Source organism: Engystomops pustulosus, chromosome 1, assembly GCF_040894005.1.
Source record: "Engystomops pustulosus chromosome 1, aEngPut4.maternal, whole genome shotgun sequence".
NCBI lineage: Eukaryota > Metazoa > Chordata > Amphibia > Anura > Leptodactylidae > Engystomops > Engystomops pustulosus.
Window position 1 is genome coordinate 200,439,590 of NC_092411.1, and position 22,223 is coordinate 200,461,812.

Here is a 22,223-nt window from a genome sequence, read left to right on the forward strand (position 1 = left end):
ACCAAAGCAGTCCCACCCTCCCTCCCTACAAGTTGCAGTTTTATGTTGTACTGTTAATATTTTCCATGTTTTATAGCCCTGAAGTCACAGATGGCGGAGAGAAATGGAGAGAGGATGGATGTGCTGCTCATCTGGCCGACTTGTCATCTGGGAGTCCGGATGGGCATAGTGCAGTACGAGCCGTTTTTCTTACAGAGATCTACCTAAAAATGTGTATGATGAGATTGCCAGGTTTTATAAAGAAGTGAGAAATGGAGAGATAATGGAATACTGCTTTGCTCGTCTGGCCGACTTGTCATCTGGGAGTCCGGATGGGCATAGTGCAGTACGAGCCGTTTTTTCTTATGGAGATTTACCTAAAAATGTATATGCTGTTGAGATTACCGCTTTTATAAGTAAGTGAGAAATGGAGAAATAATGGTGTCATCTGGGAGTCCAGATGTGCATTTGAGCCATGTGTTTCACTGTGGAGATATACTTTGGAAGGTATATGATGTGATTTCCGGGTTTCATAACGAAGTCACAGCTGGCGGAGAGAAATGGAGAAATAATGGAATGCTGCTTTGCTCGTCTGGTCGACTTGTCATCTGGGAGTCCGGATGGCCATAGTGCAGTCGAGCCGTTTTCTTCGCTGTGGCGATTTACATTAAAATGTGTATAATGCTTAAATTTGAGTTTTATAACTATTTATATCAAGATATGTGATAGTAAAGCTGTGACCGGTTTCCACCACCCAACATGAGCCTCAGTGTCAATTATTTCAGGAAAATGGTGTTTTTATGTGGGTTATTCAAGAAAGTGCCCTGGGAGTATAGGGAGTAGGTGGCTATGCATTTCGCCAGTCTCAGCCTGTTGCTATTCTCTGCACTCGTTCCAGTTTGACTTTGTACTTTTTATACACAAGTGCCCAAAACTGTAGACAATATACCATGTGTGGTCTGACCAGTGATTTGTATAAGTGCAAAATTATGGGATATAAAGGGGAGATTCTCCTCTTTAATATGACTTGTGCTGTAGGTGCTACGGTTCAGTAGATATAACTGTTTGAAGTGGGCCACTGTCATGACCTCTATAAATGTGTTATGTGCATGGGAATGTACAATTAGGACTGTGTTTCTAGGTTCCACAATTGAGAATGTAAAGGTGCTTGAAGTATGCCCCTCACCGGTCTGTCATCTGAAGGCAGAATGGAGAAGGAACTGCATAATAGACAGTACTGACTGTTCCAGAAGCACATGCACCCTCTGCCTCTGTAGGTAAGCTGGGGAAAGGTTGACGGATTGATCCCATACTTATTTTTAATATTTTGGGAAAGGTTCATTCAATTTTGCTACTTATTAAAATATTTTAATGAGAAAAATGACAGAAAAGACTTTTATTTTCAATTTTTTTGTCATTTGCCAGCTAATTGCATATAAAAAAAATTAATAAATACAATTATTCTATCAAATCAAAGACTCACATGTCATGAAAAAAAATGTAAAAAAAGGTACCGTATATACTCGTGTATAAGCCGAGTTTTTCAGCACAAAAAATGTGCTGAAAAACGTCCCCTCGGCTTATACACGAGTCTATAACAAAAAAAATTACCCACTTAAAAAAAAATAAACTTAAATACTCACCCTCCGATGTGAGCGCGGCTCCCCGATGTCGGCGCGGCTTACCGATGTCCCCGATGTCAGCGTGTCCCGTCTTCTTTCTTCTCCGCGGCTCCTCTTCTATCTTCCGGCATGGAGGCAGCCACGGTTTCTTAGTGGCCGCGCATACTATGACGTCAGCAGCGGCCGCGTCATAGTATGCGCATGCTAGAAGAAAACATGGCCGCGTCCATGCCGGAAGAGAGAAGAGGAGCCGCGGAGAAGAAAGAAGACGGGACGCGCATCGGGAACATCGGTAAGTCGCTCCGACATCGGGGGGCCGCACTGACATCAGAGGGTGAGTATATAAGTTTATTTTTTTAAGGGCCGTGGGGGCAGGCTGGCTGTATACTACTAGGGGCTGCTGTATACTTCTAGGGGCTGCTGTATACTTCTAGGGGCTGCTGTATACTTCTAGGGGCTTGCTGTATACTATTAGGGGCTTGCTGTATACTACTAGGGGCTTGCTGTATACTACTAGGTGGCTGCTGTATACTACTAGGGGGCTGCTGTATACTACTAGGGGGCTGCTGTATACTACTAGGGGGCTGCTGTATACTACTAGGGGCTGCTGTATACTACTAGGGGCTTGCTGTATACTACTAGGGGCTTGCTGTATACTACTAGGGGGCTGCTGTATACTACTAGGGGGCTGCTGTATACTACTAGGGGCTGCTGTATACTACTAGGGGCTGCTAAATAATATATGGGGGCTGGCAGGCTGTATACTACTGGGGGCTGGCAGGCTGTATACTACTGGGGGGGTTTGACCAATGCATTTCCCACCCTCGGCTTATACTTGAGTCAGTAGTTTTTCCCAGTTTTTGGTGCTAAAATTAGGGGTCTCGGCTTATACTCGGGTCGGCTTATACTCGAGTATATATGGTAAATTGAACTGCAAAAAAAGGACCAGGACATTCAGCCACCAATGACCCTTAGTCATGAAAGTGTTAAAACAACTACTATACTACGCTGAAGCTTTTCTATTGGGTTGAGATCTGGACTTTGACCTTGATGATTTTCTTTTTCAGTTTTGTCAGAGAGTGTACTTTCATTTATTCATAACTATTTGTGGGATTATATGTATATATGCATATAGTATACCGTTAGTTCATGTATAATTTGTCTACGATTGAAAATATCCAAGCATACTCTCCCTTACTACTGATATCTATGCAAAATAAAGATGTTATGTTTCACATTTATGCCAGTATGGACATGCCAGCCACACTCTTTTGTTACAGCCCAGTCTGTAGTTGTTTGTGAATCACGAAACTAGGTAACCAAATTCAGTATAATTGTTGCGAGGTGGAAGTTAGCAGTCATCAGCTTTTTCAGTGTACTGTATCCGGAGCCATGGCTTTCCTAACCCATCAGGGACACGTTTACACAAGATGCAGCACCATTACCCGCTCCATTTGTTTTCCCCATTTTATGCGAAATTATGAACTGTAGGTTTATAAATGAAGAAATTGACCATTCATTTTCCAAGATTATGTTCTTGAAAATGTTCACAGCATATTCTTTTTGGAATATATACTTCTTGTGATTGTCAATAAATAGACAATTAAGTGAAGTAACACAAAGCTTTGAACAATTGCTTTTCCATTCGGTTTGCCAAAAACTGTCAATAAATATTGTATGCAAAAGTGCTGTGCAGTGTAAGATTTTCCACCACCTAGCACCATCTGCCCACATGCCTCGTATAAAAAACTCTAGCCGTCTCTTGGCAAAATATTAAGTATTTAAGGCTTCTAACAATAGTAAAAATGAAAAATGTTCTATATTAAATGCAGACCACGCAATGGTGTTTGTGTCAGAAAAATATTTTTACGAGAACTCTTATTAACTTGCAATCCTATTTTAGTTATATGACGGGGTTTGTTTTCATATTTGCCATGGATGTGTGAAGCAAACCACTCTCTACTCTCTCTACAAATTATCAGACACTCCTTTCCCCATTGACCCATTTCTCCAGTTGTCAAAAATTCCAGTCTGATGTATTGCTTTATAAAAGCTTGTTCTCTTTTTTATAACAGGCTGGCACTTGGACCTGTCCTGGTTTCCAGTCTTATCTTATGTGATCTTTTCAGTGATACCATCTTTGGCATTTTGTTGCTAATATAAGTCCCTTTGCACCAAAAACATCACATATGTCAAGAAAAGCAATATATCACCTACTTAAGATATGGTGCCAACTATTTTTTCCTAATTTTCATCTTTTTTTAGTAGTGTTTACATATATTCTATACATATACTATATATGCATTAATACAAAATACAGATATTAATACTTTTTCTGGTGTGCACAAGTGGTCCATGGAGTCTTTAATGCCAACAAGGTCAGGGTTTTTTATTTTTTTCATTTCCATCTTTTACTCCTCTCCTTCCACAGGCCATAACCTTTTAACGTTTTTGTTTCCAAAGCTATATGATGATTTGTTATATGTGAGACAAAGTTTATTTTCTAGTGGCACCATTTAATATTCTGTGTCATGTACTGGGAAGTTAGAAAAAATTCCAAAGGTGGTAAAATTGGCAAAAACACAGCTGCATCATATTCTGATGGCCTTTATTTGTACAGCTTTCAATGTGTTGTCAAGATGATGCCTCGCCGTTATTCTTTGAAACTGTAAGATCACAGACATACCAAATTTAGATAGTTTAGTAATGTCTCAATACCTTTAAAAAGATTATAAAAACTTGCATTAAAAAATTGCCTTGTTCTCGCCATATTCTGACACCTCTAACTTTTTCACACTTCAATGTATGGAGCTGTGTAAGGGGTCATTGTTTGCGAGATGGGATGATGTTTACATCGATACCATTTATGAAAACTGTTCTACCTTTTGATCACTTTTTGTTAAAATTTTTATTGGAGGCAAAACGGGAAAAAAGATTTGATTTGGACATTATGGTGCTATTTTCCACTTCGGGGCTCATTGCCAGGAATATTTGTTTCAATATTTTAATAGATTGGACATTATGAAATGTGCTGACATTCAATGTTTATGATTTTGTAAAGAAAAATACAAAACACACAATCGCGCAATAGTCGGCAGTCACTGTTCCAAAGTGGGTAGCTGCTGGTGGTATCTGGTGACCTTCATCTAGATATAAAGGTAAGGAACAATTGAAAAATACAAAATATGTCATACACCTATGCTAACCCCAATACATGCAACAGATATTAGCAACAGATATTTGCCGACAAACAAAGCAACATCTCTCCAGGTAACAAAACAAAATACAACACAATTGAACATAATCCAACAATTATTTAAACACCTGTAAATATCCAATAGCTATTATAGGAAATGAATGTTGAATTAATGTTTGTATGTAATAGATACCTGTGGGTGTACAGCAAAGTAACTCCCCAATCCAGATCGAAGATGAAACAGTGCATTGTCTATTCCCCTGATGTATATACCGCACTTGCTTCCTGGCTTCCTTATGTGATGACAGATCCCTCCATCTTTCCTGGATTTGGATATTAATGATCTATTAGTAGGATAAACCATCAATATATTATCATCTCCATCAGCTGATTTTAGGTACAATGGCATTGGGAGTTGCACATATAGTAGAGCTGGAAGTATACAAATGAAATGAGCGGCAGTAACCCAGCACGTCCATTACATAGAGGGAAGAGCTAAGAGATCTGCTGGCGTAATGGAATAGCGCTTTACAACATACATGATTAGTCACATTCTGGTTATAATGGGATATTTCTAGCGGCTTTGTAATCTTTTCAGGGATTTTCTTATTATGTTCAGTAAAAGTAATAACAGCTCTTGGATGCTAACCACAGAAACAGAATATGTTGTGGTAACTGTTTTATCTGGCTTTATATAGCGACAAGGCATGTCAGAAAAACAATGATCTGTACATCACTTGTTGTCTTATGTATATATACTGTATATATATATATATATAATGAATTGATTGGAAATTTTACTGAAACATGACTGCAGCAGATATTATGTAAGAAGTATACATCATTTATTTGTTGCAAGGCCAAGAAACTTATCTCCATATGGATCCCATTTAATGATCCTCTTCTAAAAAAAACAGGATGTATCTTGACTTATGTCCTCTATTATAGGTAAGATCTACTGTAGACATCTGTCATTAAAGGGAACCTATCAGTAGAAATTGACCTAATAAATCACTCCCAGTTTGTTGGAAAGCAGTTTAACACCTTCTAGATCATGTTTTAGTTAGTCAAGGAGGCGGAGAGTTTAGTACTGAAGTCGAGCTATCACCACATCAAAATATCTCTTCTGCTGGGGTTGATATCATGCACCAAACTTCAGGAGATATGGTTAGTGATGTCTGGACAGAGGATTATCAATTGCAGTGAAGGGGGTGTTCTGAGGTGAGGAGAGCTTGACTGTAGTGCTAAACTCTCCACCTCGTTGACCTTTTACAACCAATTTCCATCTCAATTCAAAGTTAATTTTTTTTTATGGCACCACCATGTTTAGCCAAGAAAGAACCATGATGTGGAATATGTAAAGCTTCATGAAAACTTACTGGTAGTGATTTATAATTTACATTTCTGCTGATACCTGATGCTGATAAGAATATTTCAAAATAAACATGGTGTACATTAATCTAGTTTAAAATTGGAAAACCTGTTCACATTTTTTGCAGAAACAGTGCCATACATGACCACGGACTGGACAAAGCATTGAAGTTAAACTCTATTAGAGTGAAAATATCAAATGCAATACCATAGACAGCCTGTCATCATGTGTAGCACTAATTTTGAAAATTAACATATTTTATTTTTCTTCAACTGACCGTTTTTTGTATTCTGGGACCACCTCTGTAGTACATTTCCTCAGTTAAAAGGACAAAATATTGTAGTGCTGCTTAAAGAGTTAAGTACACGCAGTACAAATATCTTCATTATAGACATGCTATACTCAAGCACTAGATTTCCAGATGTTACAAAATATGCAGTATTCTCAATACTGTAGACAGGTGTTTACAAGTGGGAATATTTGATTATTTATCCAGATGGGTGTGCGGAGCTGGAGGGGACATTTAGGTGAAACTGAAGATATCTGATGCCAAAGCCTGCTTTTGTAGCTTTCCTTTGTGATAGCAATAACTTTGGCATTGGTTATCTCAAACTATTTTTATTGCACAGTAATTGACAGAGCCCTTAGAATCCATGGTTTCCTTCCAGATGTCAAATAATTTATCTTACCTATTAACCCCTTAGAACATTGGTCTGGTGTATAGCACACTACTGCCCTCTTTGGCCAGAAATGTGCACTGTATTTACTTCCTTTCATATTTTATCGTGCAGAAGCATTAAATCTAAACAATAAATGTAAAGGTATCCAAGGACTAAGGCAATTTCCACTAGGCTTCAGGACGCATGATATATACCTCTCATATTGATACAGCTTTTTAAGGCTATACTTCTTGTGTTGTCTTATCGCTTTTAGCTAAAATTTACATTTTAAATTTATATTTTCAAGAAAAATGAACAGCACCTAAATGATCTCTTTTAATGAAAAATATGGACTGTAGAAAAGAAGTTAATCAAGCTAATTTTCAAATTTTATCATTGAAATGTGGAATGTTCATTTAGTTTGTTGGACATTCATGTAAGTAACCCACTGATACAATGTTATTTCTATTCCATCCAACTTACCTATCTATTATCTAATAGACAGTAGTGTCCAACCTATGCCTCTTCTCTCTTTGTCAAAATATCATGGCATCATGAAAATTGTAGTTAAGCAACAGATGCAGATCCATTGGTTGGAGATTGTTGTGCTAAACAAAACATTAGATATAGTATGAGTTATGGTGGTCATGGAGGAGAGTTTTAAATTTTACTTCTGATGAAGATGTGTTTTCAATAAAAAATATTTTAAATAAAAATTGTTTAATTCACGTGACGTAGAAAGTTCATTACCTTGATTGCAACAACTGCATTGCTCAAGAGAAACCAAATAGAAAGTCATATTTTAGAGATGTACCATTTTTTTTCTTAAAATGTCTCAAAATTGTCGCTTATACTTATTTGCACCTAATTTTGAGCAAGATAGCCCCCTCCATTTTTCAATTCCAACAATTTGTTCCTAATGAGTCATGTTAGTCTAGTAGTTAGTCTGGAAGACAGATTTATGAGGTGCAGATATGTTAATTCCCCCTTTGTGGCACAAGACAAACTTATGTCTATGGTTGAGGATATGGCTTTTTAGTCAAAAAGTTGCAAATTCACTCCAGACCTTAACACCTTCTTTCCCACACAAACCACATTTATCAAGCTCTAAGCCATGTTGATGAATTTGACCTATAAACGGCAACAAAAGATCTTAAGACATACTCAGTAATGTAGTAACATACCCATAGAATGTAAAAAATATGCGTCAGAAGACTAGAGTATTCAAAGAACAATAATGCATATGTAGTATGTACTGTAAATATAGCACAATTGTGGATGTACACAACCCTCATGGTAATTTTTTATATACATAATGATTTGTCTTTTCCAAGTTTTGTACAGAAATACACAGTCTACCAATCTATAAAGTCTCAAACACTTATGAAAACACATAATATACTGCTCTAATTCACTTCAATACAAGCTTTTTTAACATGAACAAAAATTCTATAGTGAGTACTCAAGCAGGGGTATAACACCTGGGTGTGGATTATGTGTTCTGGGTGCTTTCAAACCAAGTGCTGAAAGGATTAACATACATTTTGTGGAGTTAAGTATACTGTAGAAGATTGGTTCAGCAGACTAATAGCTGAAGTGCAAAGAGGCATGTTACTAAAGGGCTTATACAGGCTGGTAGACTAGTTTTGGACTGCACAGAGGGAGTGGATACAATACTCTCTACATAGTACTATATTATTATGTGTAGTATGTCAAATACTACATATAAGTTTGCTACTACTAGAAGTTTTCAATTTCAATTTTTTTTATGGCCTGTTTTGAGTGTTCTAAAATTTGCATATTTTGGAAAGGTCTTGAATTTCTTGCTCTGGATAAACACAGGAGCAATGATGAGATTATTTCAGTTACTATCTGATTGTTATTCCATCTGACTGTACATATGTAAGCCTTTTAAGATAAAGCCCTGGACTGCACAATGGTGTAGATTTATCTTTTCTCTTCCTAGTTTTCCTTTCAGTCTTGTTTATTTTTTGGCTTGTTTCTTTGCCAAATTTTTCATAGTTTTTTTTTTCTTGGGCCTGTGCTTGTTATTCTAACATGTTTGTCCATTGTGTAGGGTGCAAATCACAGTTGTTTGGGAAAAAATATCACAAAGTTGGTTGCACTATTTCTTCCAGTCAAGTTCGCCAGCTGAGACTAGATGAGGTAGTGCATTTTTATCTGCCTATAGTCAATGCCACTAACATGCAAAAAACAAGAATAAATTGAATAAATAAAACAATTCTTGCTTGGATCTGAGGTCAACTAGAAGTGCAAGTACTGAAAGTTGCAAAAAATTAGCAAATTTCCCTTTATTTAAAAGATTTAGGCTTTAAATCTAACACACAATACATAGATCTCCTCCACTGCACTATGATGTTAGGAGCCCCTGCCTCGCTGTGTGGCTATAGTCCCACTGGAAACATTATTACAGTACGGGACAGTAGTCCTGAGGGGAGGCAGGAACTCCAAGCATCATAGAAGACAATGATTTCGGGAATCAAGATCTTGGGGCTGTGGTCTGTTCAAGAAGGGGAAGGATCCCTAAACTTTTCTAGTTTCCATTTATTTTGTTAGTGCCTTAATCATATTTGTGTATTTTGGAAAATTCCCTTCATTGGTGACTTGGTAGCTGTTAGTTGGAAAGCACTGTGTTCTATTACATATCGCCAGTCATTAGATTTCAGTTAACATTTTGTCTGTAATTGCCGTTTCTTCTATTTCTCAAACGTGGCTACTCATATTGTTTTAATAACCCAGCTCAATGTAAAATAAGGAACACGTTTGCCAAGTTTCAAAATTGAAGCAAATGTGATAATAGTATAAAGAAAGTTTTTAAACATACTTATTCTTTATTTTTTGTGAGATTTGGAATATGCTTTGATAATAGAGCACTAAGCACTTAAATTACTGCCAGACATATGGGTCTTGTGGACCACAATACCTCCTATTATTAATGTAATAAGTTACATCTGTTGGGTACAACAACGGGAATTTCTCCTTCCTTTTGTTTTCAGCGCTGGAATCTTTATCCTGCAATTTTTTTTCTAACTTTGGAATGTCATCTTTTCCAGATTCAGGGGAGCATGCCAAGCTTAGTCTAATTTTCTACCTAAAAATATGCCCTGAACCTCTGTCTTTGGCCTCTTAGGTGATCTGTGCTTTTCCATATGTCAGCCATGTAGTGATGAATTCCATGAAGAGACTGGAAGAGAGCAATTTAAGCGGCTGGCAGGAGCCTGACCAGACGAAATGAACCTGTCTCAGCTCCACACCCATGCTGCCAATGCAAGGAAATAGCATATAAATACCATTTCATCAAATATAGTTGAGTTTCACATTGCAGGATTTATTTATTATTATATTAGCCAGGCCTCCAGCTAAAACATATGGGGCAGCAGGGAGAATCAGTTATACTTTAGCGAAATACGAGGAATAAAGTCTGCAAAGCATGGCTTTGCTGTAGGAACGATTGCATGGATTATGTTGGTAGTTTTAGATTGTTAGTAGGGTCAAAAAGCAAAACACAATGCTCTAAATTCTAACGGCACTTTATGGAGATTAGGTCAGAGCACAGGTTTCAATCTCCTAGAAATTTTGGAGGGTGTGGTGGGAATTTATTGTGAAACTTTGCTCCAGGTTTTTTTTCCAGAGTTTTGGGCTACTTTAATTTTTCATAGCATATGCTAAATCTTTTTCGTTTGTTACTTTTTTGCGGAACCCATAAGCTCAACAGCTATAACAGTTATCAAAGGTGTCTGCAATGAAACTTCATTGTTAATCCTGGTTCTTATGATAACCCAACATTTTTAAAATCCATTTACCACAGAGACCAAAAAAATTCTGTCTGGACTAACAATTATAAAATATACAGTTCCGACTTAATTTCAAATTCAACTTAAGAACAAACTTACAAAACCTATGTTATACGTAACCCAGGGGACTGTTTGTATGTGCAATTTTCCTGTGAAGTGTGCAGAGTGCGGCAGATTAATTAAAACTGGTGCACAGTCTTTATTAATATGGTGCTCTGGAAGTTTGCACCATTTTTTTGGTGCACCTTTAACAAAGAGCATACAACACAATTCTGCAATCTGGTGCATGGTCCGTATCTGCACTGGAACGAACGCTTAAGGTGCAGAATTGTGTGGCATGTCGGACACAATGCAGCAAACACTTACAAACACTTTATAAATACATCTGGAAACAGTTTGCGTGTTATTTTTCAGTGCAAAGTCAGACAGAGAACTGTCGCAATAACTCAGGTGCCACAAACTTTGCACAAAAAAGGATATAAATTGAGAAAATTAAAAAATATGATAAATCACCCCCATGGTTTTTGAAATCCAAAATGGAAGGGGGCCTGGACATGAAGCGGTTAATGGAGCACAGTCTGTTATATATTTAGGGTCACTTTACCCTGTCTGTTAACCCTAAGGCTACATTCACACTAACGTATGGAGGACGTATATACGGCCGATATACGTCCTCCATAGACGTCAATGGGCGCACGGCGCCCTACGGGAGCGGTACAGTGCAGCACGCCTGCGGCACCGTACCGCTCCGTACCTGGAAAAATATAGGACCCTGTTGCGGGCAACGGCAGTGTGAATATAGCCTAAGTCCTTATTTATGCACAATTTATTTGCTACTGACTTCCCCTTATTCTCTCAAATAAACAAGTTCAGCATCTGCATTGTTGAAATGAAACTGTGCATGCGAATGCATAATCCATATGGACAATATAGATCTTACATTCTCTATAGAATACATTTTGCAGATGTTTAAGAAGAATTATGTTATGACAATGATCTATGATCCACAGAAGTACAAATAGGCATGCTACACAAATGTAATTCTAATAATTTTCTAATGATGACCAAATGAAGAATAAGGCCAGGTTCATTAATTCTCTGTGGTTTTTAGCCCCAGTGAATTCTTTTCAGCCATAAAATGATATATTCCTACCGCATTACTAGTTTTTGTTTCGTTGTCACTTTATTATTTTAGTTTTCAGTTTCTCAAAAACACCCTATTTACCTATGAAACAAGGAAATCAAGCCTCATGCGGTCAGATATTTAAGTGAGTGGATGCCTTCTATGTAGAAAACAATGGAATATTTTAGTGTCATATAAACATAATTGAAACTTTTTAAAGTTTCCTATGACAATTAGTAAAGATTATAAATTACACAGTTGTAATGAGAAATATTCAAATAAGTTTTCCAGGATTTGATAAGGAAAACATTACTTCTTTTGGCCACCTTGTAAGGCAAGCGTGACTTTTATGAGATAAAGTGAGATTAAAGCCAAACCAAGGTTGCCAAAAAGGGCAACGTTTTCCTTACACCATTGTAAAAATAGTATAAAAAACTTTTCCTTACACAGACCATATGAATTATTTATTGAAAGTGGACAACAGCTTTAACTTGCTTACTAGGATATTAAAACATAAATGATTATTAACCCCTTCCGGATGCATGCCATAATTGTATGGCATGGCGGGAAGACTCTTGCTATCGCACACTGTACTATTACGACACATTGTAATGTACTGGCTTATGAAAATCCGACATTGTTAAAATCCAATTGTCACAGAGTTTAAAAAATATTCTGTCTGGGGTTAAAATGATAAAATATATAGTTCCGATTGACATACAAATTCAACTTAAGAACAAACCTACAGAAACTATCTTGTACGTAACCCGGGGTACTGCCTGTATTAGTAAAGAACCTCCTAGTTGTCAATTCTTGAAGGGCAAGACTCAGGAGTGGATGATGCATAGGTAAAAAGTATTAACATTTATTTATTTATTTTTAGACATAGATTAATATATATTCTATCTATCTATCTATCTATCTATCTATCTATCTATCTATCTATCTATCTATCTATCTATCTATCTATCTATCTATCTATAAATTTGTTCCATGGTCTAAATGAGAGGAGGACAGTACTTGGAAGTTAACAGGAGATTACATGATGGCTAATACTAAAAATAGTGTTTTTGCTGGTGCTTAAATTACACAACACAGCGGTGGTGCAGTGAATATGTCTGGGATCATTTTCTCTTCTTGCTGTCACTAAGTAGACCACAGATAGTTGCAGGTGTGTAACATATGAGATGATGAAGAAATGTTCATGTTAGAGCTATGATGACAGGTCTTCAAATTTTATGGAGTGATGGCAGGTTGGGTCAAAGATTTAATTCAGCTCTTCACTTGTATGTGCAACTAACAGGGAATGTTTTCATATTAGAAAGGCCACAGAGAAGCAGTATATGGGGTCTGAAAAAGTTTGATTAAACCGAACACTTGGTTTTGTTAATGAAAATGCAACAATATCCTGAGTCTCTTGTTTACATGTGTTTTCGAGGTTGTATTTAACATAGAGGCTGGCCATATAGTTTCCTTACAGCTCTGAAAAGAAGGAGCCCAATTTGATTTGGTACCATCCTCCTTGCTGTTAGGTTCATATAACTTATGTGGGATGGTCCTTTTCAGAGAAAATGCAGGTAGCAACTGGTACTATTTAAAGGGTCAACCACACACGAGATACACCATTGTCCTCTGCTGTATGTTAGTCATTGTACTGTGTGTCTAATCGAGGTAAAGAAAACAAAGAATACCTTTTTAGCAGCATGCGCTTGAAGTATTTTAAAAAAAAACTAAACATTTAAAGCATAATTGACAATTTATTTATAGCCAAGTGTCAATTTAAGAACTCTGTTAAGAAGAATCTAAGTTATTTACTTGTGTAGTGTGCCAATGAGTAGAGATTTCAGTATGTCACCAAAATCTGAAGAGTTGTATTTGAGAAGGAATTATTGCTGCACCTGTTGGCTGAAGAAATTGCATATCACACAGATTATAGAGGCTTGGCATTTAACACGTTCTTAAGGATGCATGTACACATGTACACACACATACATTTCCAGAATGTGCCTATATAAATAGATTAGTGTGTATTTATCTATTTATGCTTCAGTCTATCTATTGATCTACAGTAAATCTTTGATAAAATGGCCTCACTTTACCCAAGACACAGGACCCAAGAAAAGTGGCTTGTTGTATGTATAAACAACTGTATTCAGTATCATCTAGACACAGGCATAGAATTGTTGAAGAAAATCTCTGTTGCTAATTTACATAATACTGCTTTTATCAAATTATACTTAATTAATTAGCAAAATATACAGTATTTTTCGGACTATAAGGCGCACTGGAGTATAAGGCGCACCATAATTAAGTGCCTGCTAAAACGTCTAGGTTCATATATAAGGATGAATGACCAAGAGGTGGCAGACCTGTGCACAGTTCAAGGCAGCTGTTGTCTGTAAGTACGGTTCATATATAAGTGCGCACTGGACTATAAGGCGCACCTTTGATTTCTGAAAAAATCAAGGATTTTTTGTGTGCCTTATAGTCCGAAAAATACGGTAATATAGGGAAGGGGCTTCCAGCATGAACCCACCAGCAGATCTTATTAGGTAGATCTGTGGTGGTAGGTTTCCTTTCACACTATGTTACACGCCTCATTTAGTATTTTTAATGTTGCTCTTTTTGTTTTCGACATATTTTATTCACTTTGCATATTGGCTGCTATGGTTATTTGTTGTATTTTGGCAGGTTATTATGTACGGACTATTGTGTTATTTATTACTTTTTATACTTCATATATTTAATGTCAGATGGAGTTTTTGTGATGCTGTTAGTGTTGCTATATTGTAGTCCATAATGGGAAATGGGCTGTGTATAAGAGATACAGTTCACCATTACTGCTTTCAGTTATGAAATGTGAGTACTTTTTATGAATTTCTGTGGTTTCAAAATTTGTAAATGTGTATGATTTTGAATATTGAACACTTTTAAGTAAGTTTTTTTAATGGGGTATTCCCATCTCAGCCAATTAATGTTATTGTTTGTATTATAAAAAGTTATACCTTTTCCCAATATACTTTCTGTATCAATTCCTCATGGTTTTCTAGATCTCTGCTTGCTGTCATTCTATAGAAAGCTTCTGCGTCTACTTCCAGTGGACAGAAATCTGACCATGGTCACACAGGTGCACGTCTCAATGTATCACACAGCTCTGATTACTCTCTATAATACTAACGAGCTGCGCACCTGTGTGACCATGGTCAGATTTCTTTACACTGGAAGTAGACACAGAATCTTTCTATAGAGGATCAGCAAGCAGAGATCTAGAAAACCATGAGAAATTGATACAGAAAGTGTATTGGAAAGTTCTATAACTTTTTATAATACAAACAATAACATTAATTTGCTGAGATGGGAATACCCCTTTAAGTTAGCCATTTGACGCCTTGAATGCGTATTATTTTCGGTTGTGCTGAATCGATTCATTGCTAAACAGATTTCCTGTACCAGAATCTTTTGAGAAAGCTACACATATTGGCCCATATTTATTAAAGTGTTTGCACACGTTTTCTGTCTGTCTTTGCACTACTATCTCTAAGTTTCTGCACCTAAAGGGGCGTGTTACTGCTTAGTCGCACACCCTGCACACTTCACAGGCCATAGGGCCACATTTATGAAAAGTAGTGGAGTTTCAGATGCATATGCTTTACAAATGTTTTTTTACCAATACTTTTTTCTTTATTATGCATAAAGTCAGTATTTGCATATTGTGTCTTTCTGCTATTTATCAATCTTCATATCATGTGAGCAGTATTGGGACATGGGTTCCTCTCTGTCTTAAGCCATATTAGGGCTATGTGGCCATGTTAATAAAGGGTGACCTCAGCTCCCTTCTTGTTTGTCAGTTGTATCTTAAGTGTTTTTAATATTTCCATTTTCCTTTCGGGGTTCTTCTTTGTATTTCATTTTTGTCATAAATAATGCATTTTAATATATGTTATATATTTTTTAGGATGTATATCCATAAGATTTGTCAAAACTACACAATAGATGCAGTTCCTGTACCTACCTTGAAAATCTGATATTGTGCCGGAGAGCTCGGTAACGTCACCGGCTCTCCAGCACTTTAGAATCCGGCGCACGCACGGGTACGCGCATGGTTCGCCATGCCCAAGTGCGGCACGCCGAGTTATAAGTTAATATAACTTATAAAACGGCGATAGGGGCTTTGTTCCCCTAACAAAAATATGATCTGGCACCAGCTCACCCTGAGCTGGTGCCATGTATATGTGTCTAAACCTACCACTTTTAAGTGGTAGGTTTCCTTTAAGCTCCAAGAACCAATATTTAAGTGTGAATGAAGTCACTATGGGGAGCATTCATAAATAATGTTGCAGGGTCTGTGTTTTTGGAGCACAAATTGTGCGGTTCATTTGCGGTACAATTGTCCCTGTATCTACATATATGAAGGTGAAATAGAACTCGGTAGACTAGCTTTTAGATGAAATATAGCAAGGATGGCACTACCTCAAAAAATCCTATTCTTAAATCCTCTGGATCTGTCGCTTAATGAGGACCTGTCAGGTCATTTAAACACTTTAGCTGCTCATAAATAAGTAAGAAGCTCCCTAGCCCTCCCCCGTAAGAACATTGTTAAATCTCTAGCTTTATCGAAACATATAACATATAAGCTAGGAAAAATGCACTAGGTAGCAGTCCGATTGTCAGACCTTACTCACAATGGTCCGAAGTATTTATGAGGCTCCCACACCAACTCCCCCCTCATGAATGCGCCGGACCGCTGTAAGCTAGGTCCAACGATCGGACCGCTACATAGTGCGTTGTTTCCTAGCTTATCGTTATGTTCCGATAAAGCTAGAGATTTAACAATGCTATAACTAGGAGAGGGCTAGGGAGCTGCTTACTTTGGTATGAGAAGCTAAAGTGTTTTAATCACCTTACAGGTCCTCGTTAAATAGATGGAGATTTCAAAGTTAACAAACAAGCAGTAATGCTCTATGATCAAATCTCCATGACTCGATCCATAGTATTAGCTTATAAGAAAAGCAGAAAGCATGGCACTTACCCAGCTTGATTATCCAAAAATGTCCTTCATTGCAGCATTACAACCAACACAGGCAGGGGGAGAGGGAATGAATACGCAGGTGCCCTGACATTGTACTGATAGACACGTGCACTAACATGTCCTAGAAGTGCAAGAAAAGTGTCGGGATTACCAAATTGAGCAGTCAAAAATAAAAAAAGGTTTGAGTGTTGGAAAAGAACTAAAATTGTGGCCCCAGCACTTTATAAATATGGTGTACAAGGTGCACGAAAGGGAAGAAAAAATTGTTAGAAAGCCAATAATGAATGCCCCTATGTGAGAATGCATATAATGGGTATATTGTATGTAATACACAATTCTAAACAGGTGGGTGTTAAGGTTCTTTTTGCAGGTAAGAAAGGTGGGGGACAGTATGACAGATTATGGTAAAAGGTTCTTATTATAATTGCCCAATATAGCCTGCAAGCTTTGCAACAACCAAACCTGTGTCCTTTGTGTTCACTATGTAGTGCTGTTTGTAGAATTTCATTTTCATGGATGATTGCTTTATATTTGATTATTGATTATTTAACGAATATTAATACATTCTTTTATTGTACAAGTATTAAGTAGTTTTTAGTGTAAATTGAAATCAATGCCGCACCTGATGCCACCTGTTATAAAGCAGCCAATGCCATTTGCCTTACTTTACTGGCATTTAATACAATTTATAGAGCATACGCTGGAAAGTACAAGTCTAAGCATTTAATTGTTTTAAATTAAAATCTGGAACAGTACCTTTTGTGGGCAAGCTGCCCAGTCACCCTAAACCCTCCCGCATCTCTGCATGGGTACCAAAAGCATAGCAGTAGAGATCAAATGCTGCCACCCTCCAAAAGAAGTGACTTTTTTTAAAGCAGCGTGGGAGGCAGAACAGTCATATTTAATCAGGGTCTGACATATGGAACTCTATGCATGTTAGATCTGCAATGTGAAGTAGCTTGAATGTTTCCTTCAGAAGGTGAGCACGTATGTTTCATTTCTTCGCCTGATTTGGGCCCCTGGAAAGGCACACAGCATCTGTATAGCTGGCAGTGAAATGGTATTTCCAGGCAGGCACTCTGTTGGAGGGTAGTGAGCCAATCCACTGCTTTGTCTGAGCAGCTGAGAACTTCATCTGAGTATTACCATGGTGTACGGTAACACAGACCTGTTCCATGAGCAAGTAAAGTACTGAGCAAGTGTTAGGGTCAATATTTATAGACCGCAACACTACAGCTTCGGAGGCTCACACAGTACAGAACAGCAAGGGGCAGAGAAGAAATCTGCTACAGAAGGGGCTCAACGGGTTCTGATTTTACCTTTTTTATTTCAGCCATCATCAGGTTTCCTTCTCCAATTCCCAACACTCTGGAAGCAATGAGAAGTGGACAGTGAGGTGTAGGGTAAGTACAGTACTGTTATATATTGGTGTTCTTGTCGAAAACAAGCAGGTGTCGTGTTCAGTACAAATGTTTCGCTAATCTAACCCAGCGTTACACACATGGCGTCCCCTGTGTCAGTTCACTTTTATGTATTTTATGCTCTTAACCCCTTAGATACTCCAGCTACATGCCTTCACACATATTCACGTGATGTGAAATACAGTAAACCAGCTGCTCTGTTTTAGGACAGAGAATGTCTTGTCATTTCTGTAAATGCCGTACATTTCTTTGATTTTCATTGATAGTGAATAAATATAAGTAGACAGATGTTACTCATATGTGAAATGCTCGTATGTTCAAGACTTCTACTTTTAGATTAGATAATTATATTGTTCAGCAATTGTCCTGTTAGAAGCCCAATTACTAATGGTATTGACAATGCTAACAGTGCATTTATGATTATCATTTTTATGATTATAAATTATATTTAATTTATTTCCGGTATTTTCCGGTCACTTATAAAAGAAATATTCAGGGTTTTAGCTTTTAAGGTTTTCTTATATCAGGAGATGATGTCAGGAGATGCAAATTTGTTAAAGATGCATATTGATATTTACAGACTATAGATTATATTGTACCTATTACCATTACCTTGTGACTCGCTTTAAGCTAGAGAAGGGTTTTAGGTTGTTTATAGCGGTGACCTAGTTGTGCACTGGTCGTGAGTGTGCAGGTTTTTTTTATATACTTTGGGGTAAGATTTTTCTCTTCTTGCTTTTTACCTATTATCCCTCAAATGTGAATGAACACATATGAATCATAGTGTCTCAACTGCACATCTCCAAGATGATGTGATATAAGGAGTGGGCACACCTGGCCCATCTGCTTCCATGCCATGTATTGGTGGGGGCAATTCACCTAAACTATCCAAAGCCAGAAAGAAAGTTCTCAACAAATGCTTTTTTCCAGCATATTTTTCTTTCCATTACATAAAATAAATTTGAACGGATTCCAATGGACATTAATGTTTCAGACATCATTAGCCCTTGTGTTTGTGTACTCCCACCCATGCTGTAATATAAGCTTATGGTTAACAGTAACACAAGAGACCTATACATTGAACATGACCTGTATGTATGTCATACCAAAGCTCACTGAGATGAATGTTTTATGGAAACAGAGCATTTTAGAAGTTCTTCTTACCTGGGCCAGTGCAGATGTGATGTCTTATATCCTACAGGGACATAATGACATAATGTTTCTTACAAAGATGCAGATAGATCCACTCTTGGCTTGTATTGACCTGACATTTTATATAATCCTGTTATTGCAGGTTTTATGTGACTGCACATCCTAAGCAGCTTTAAATAGACTCCTCTCTGTTGTAATACTATATATCAATCTTTTCCAAATAAAAGTCACATACATTTCAATCACTGTGCTCCCTCCCTAGAGAGTAATGATATTAGTACTGGCCATGAGTCTATATTTAATGGAATCACGAGGTGATTCTAATGATGACACCAAGGGGTATACAGTATTTGATGTCTTGGCTAGATAATATATTGAAATGTATTTCATGCTTTGGTGATGGCTTTGAAGGACTAGTATGTTGTTATGATTTATATTAACCCTCTGATATGTATTATAAGGTTATTATCTGTTAATCATTAAATAGGAGGACATGCTGAAATGGGAAAATGTTATTTCATATCTTTACTGTATTTATTACATTGTTTGGTGATTCCTAGTAAATCCAGGCAGGATTTTTTGGAAAGTTACATTGGGAATGCTCACTTTAGGAAGAACCTTATAACCTAACTAAAAGAAATCACATAGCACAGATATGGTTAATCAGAATATGATATGCCTCCTGCTTACCTCTAGATAGATTTGGGAGGGGAATTTTGGACATATTTAGGGTTAGGATCGCTAACTGTATTTTTTGCTAGGTGAAGGAAAGCCTGTGTGATGGTGAGCTAATACTCCAATAAGTTTTTCCCCTAGTGAAAAGTGTAGCTCTATATAGCACAGACACAGATTAGAGTGACTGTAAATGTGCCTTCTGCTCTCCATTATTTACCTATGTGCTGCTGATACATTTATTTGTTTTTGTAAGCAACATTAATAGCAAATAACATTCTCACAATTGGATCATTTTCAAATGCAACATATAATGCCAACATTTCTACCATTATCTGCAAAATTAGCCAAATAGGCGATTTTATTAGTATCATTGTAACAGCAGTAGTACTGCTACATGTCATCTTATCTTAACAGTAAACTGTTAAGATAATCTTATCTTAACAGACATTGAGACCTAATATGTGACACAGGTGGTATGCACAATATTGTGTAGAATGCTATGTAATGCTATGGTTTTTAAAGCCATATTCACAAATCATAGAACAAATTATGTGTAGATTTTAGGGTTGTTGCATATCTGAACTAAATCTGCCACAATGTTTTTGCAATATCAGAAAGATATGGTTTTAGTGCAGTTGTCATTGGTCTTTGTGAACATAGCTTTAATATCCCCCCCCCCACTATCCTTTGGACAGACAGCCAGCAATTGCAACCATTCTCAAAAGTCTCTTTTCTATTCCTGCCTAAAATCTTCCAGAGAATGTCAGATTGATCAGGACCATTGATCAGGGAAAGAGGGTAGGATTCCATGAGTGGGTGTTGTCAGTAATCATCTGCACTTAATTAAAGAGTTATTTGCCAAGTGCAGAACATTGAAAATAACATGTCCATTGAACTTAATTATAATTTAAAAAAACAGGCACGGCAGTACAAGACTTTCTTCAAAATGTATTAATCATGAAATACCATTTCTGGATCATCTTTGTTTTGTACTACTCTTCAGCTTCCTATAATAATCTATGAATACATTGACAAGTGGTTGTGTCACTCTACTGGAGCTCAGTATTGGATGGTTGGATGACCTCATGATAATATATATATATATATATATATATATATATATATATGTGTGTGTGTATATACACTCACCGGCCACTTTATTAGGTACACCTGTCCAACTGCTCGTTAACACTTAATTTCTAATCAGCCAATCACATGGCGGCAACTCAGTGCATTTAGGCATGTAGACATGGTCAAGACAATCTCCTGCAGTTCAAAACGAGCATCAGTATGGGGAAGAAAGGTGATTTGAGTGCCTTTGAACGTGGCATGGTTGTTGGTGCCATAAGGGCTGGTCTGAGTATTTCAGAAACTGCTGATCTACTGGGATTTTCACACACAACCATCTCTAGGGTTTACAGAGAATGGTCCGAAAAAGAAAAAACATCCAGTGAGCGGCAGTTCTGTGGGCGGAAATGCCTTGTTGATGCCAGAGATCAGAGGAGAATGGGCAGACTGGTTCGAGCTGATAGAAAGGCAACACTGACTCAAATCGCCACCCGTTACAACCAAGGTAGGCAGAAGAGCATCTCTGAACGCACAGTACACGAGGCAGATGGGCTACAGCAGCAGAAGACCACACCGGGTGCCACTCCTTTCAGCTATGAACATGAAACTGAGACAACAATTTGCACAAGCTCATCGAAATTGGACAGTATAAGATTGGAAAAACGTTGCCTGGTCTGATGAGTCTCGATTTCTGCTGCGACATTCGGATGGTAGGGTCAGAATTTGGCGTCAACAACATGAAAGCATGGATCCATCCTGCCTTGTATCAACGGTTCAGGCTGGTGCTCTATATATATATATGGAGCATTATAGGGGACTATTGACAATCATAAAAAAAGAAAAAGATAGTTAGACACATGATCTAGCATTATTCCCTCTCTCCTGTTAGTTATCACTTTAAAAAAAAGATAAAATAAAGGATATTTTATATATTGGTGAGTGTTAACTATCTTTTTTTCTCTTCTATGATCTTTATATATGGTCTGTTTGTCTGCATGAGTTAGAGAATCGCCTGAAGTATTTCCTGGTCACTTGCCCTTTGAATGATAATCTATATATAGTGTGGGTCTGTAATATTCTCCTTCAATAAGACTTATAGAGCCCTCACATAA

General features: G+C 37.3%; 1 protein-coding gene across 4 annotated transcripts in view; it reads left to right on the forward strand.

The window, feature by feature from the left end:
• BMPR1B (bone morphogenetic protein receptor type 1B) overlaps positions 1–22,223 on the forward strand; it is a 264,614-nt gene that overhangs the window by 115,771 nt on the left and 126,620 nt on the right. For 3 of the 4 annotated variants that reach the window (XM_072117926.1, XM_072117903.1, XM_072117912.1), the window contains one exon: positions 18,129–18,198. The exons of the other annotated variant lie outside the window; for it this stretch is intronic. The gene's annotated coding sequence lies outside the window, so the exon portion shown is untranslated. The remainder of the gene's footprint in view (positions 1–18,128; positions 18,199–22,223) is intronic. 4 annotated transcript variants of the gene reach the window in all.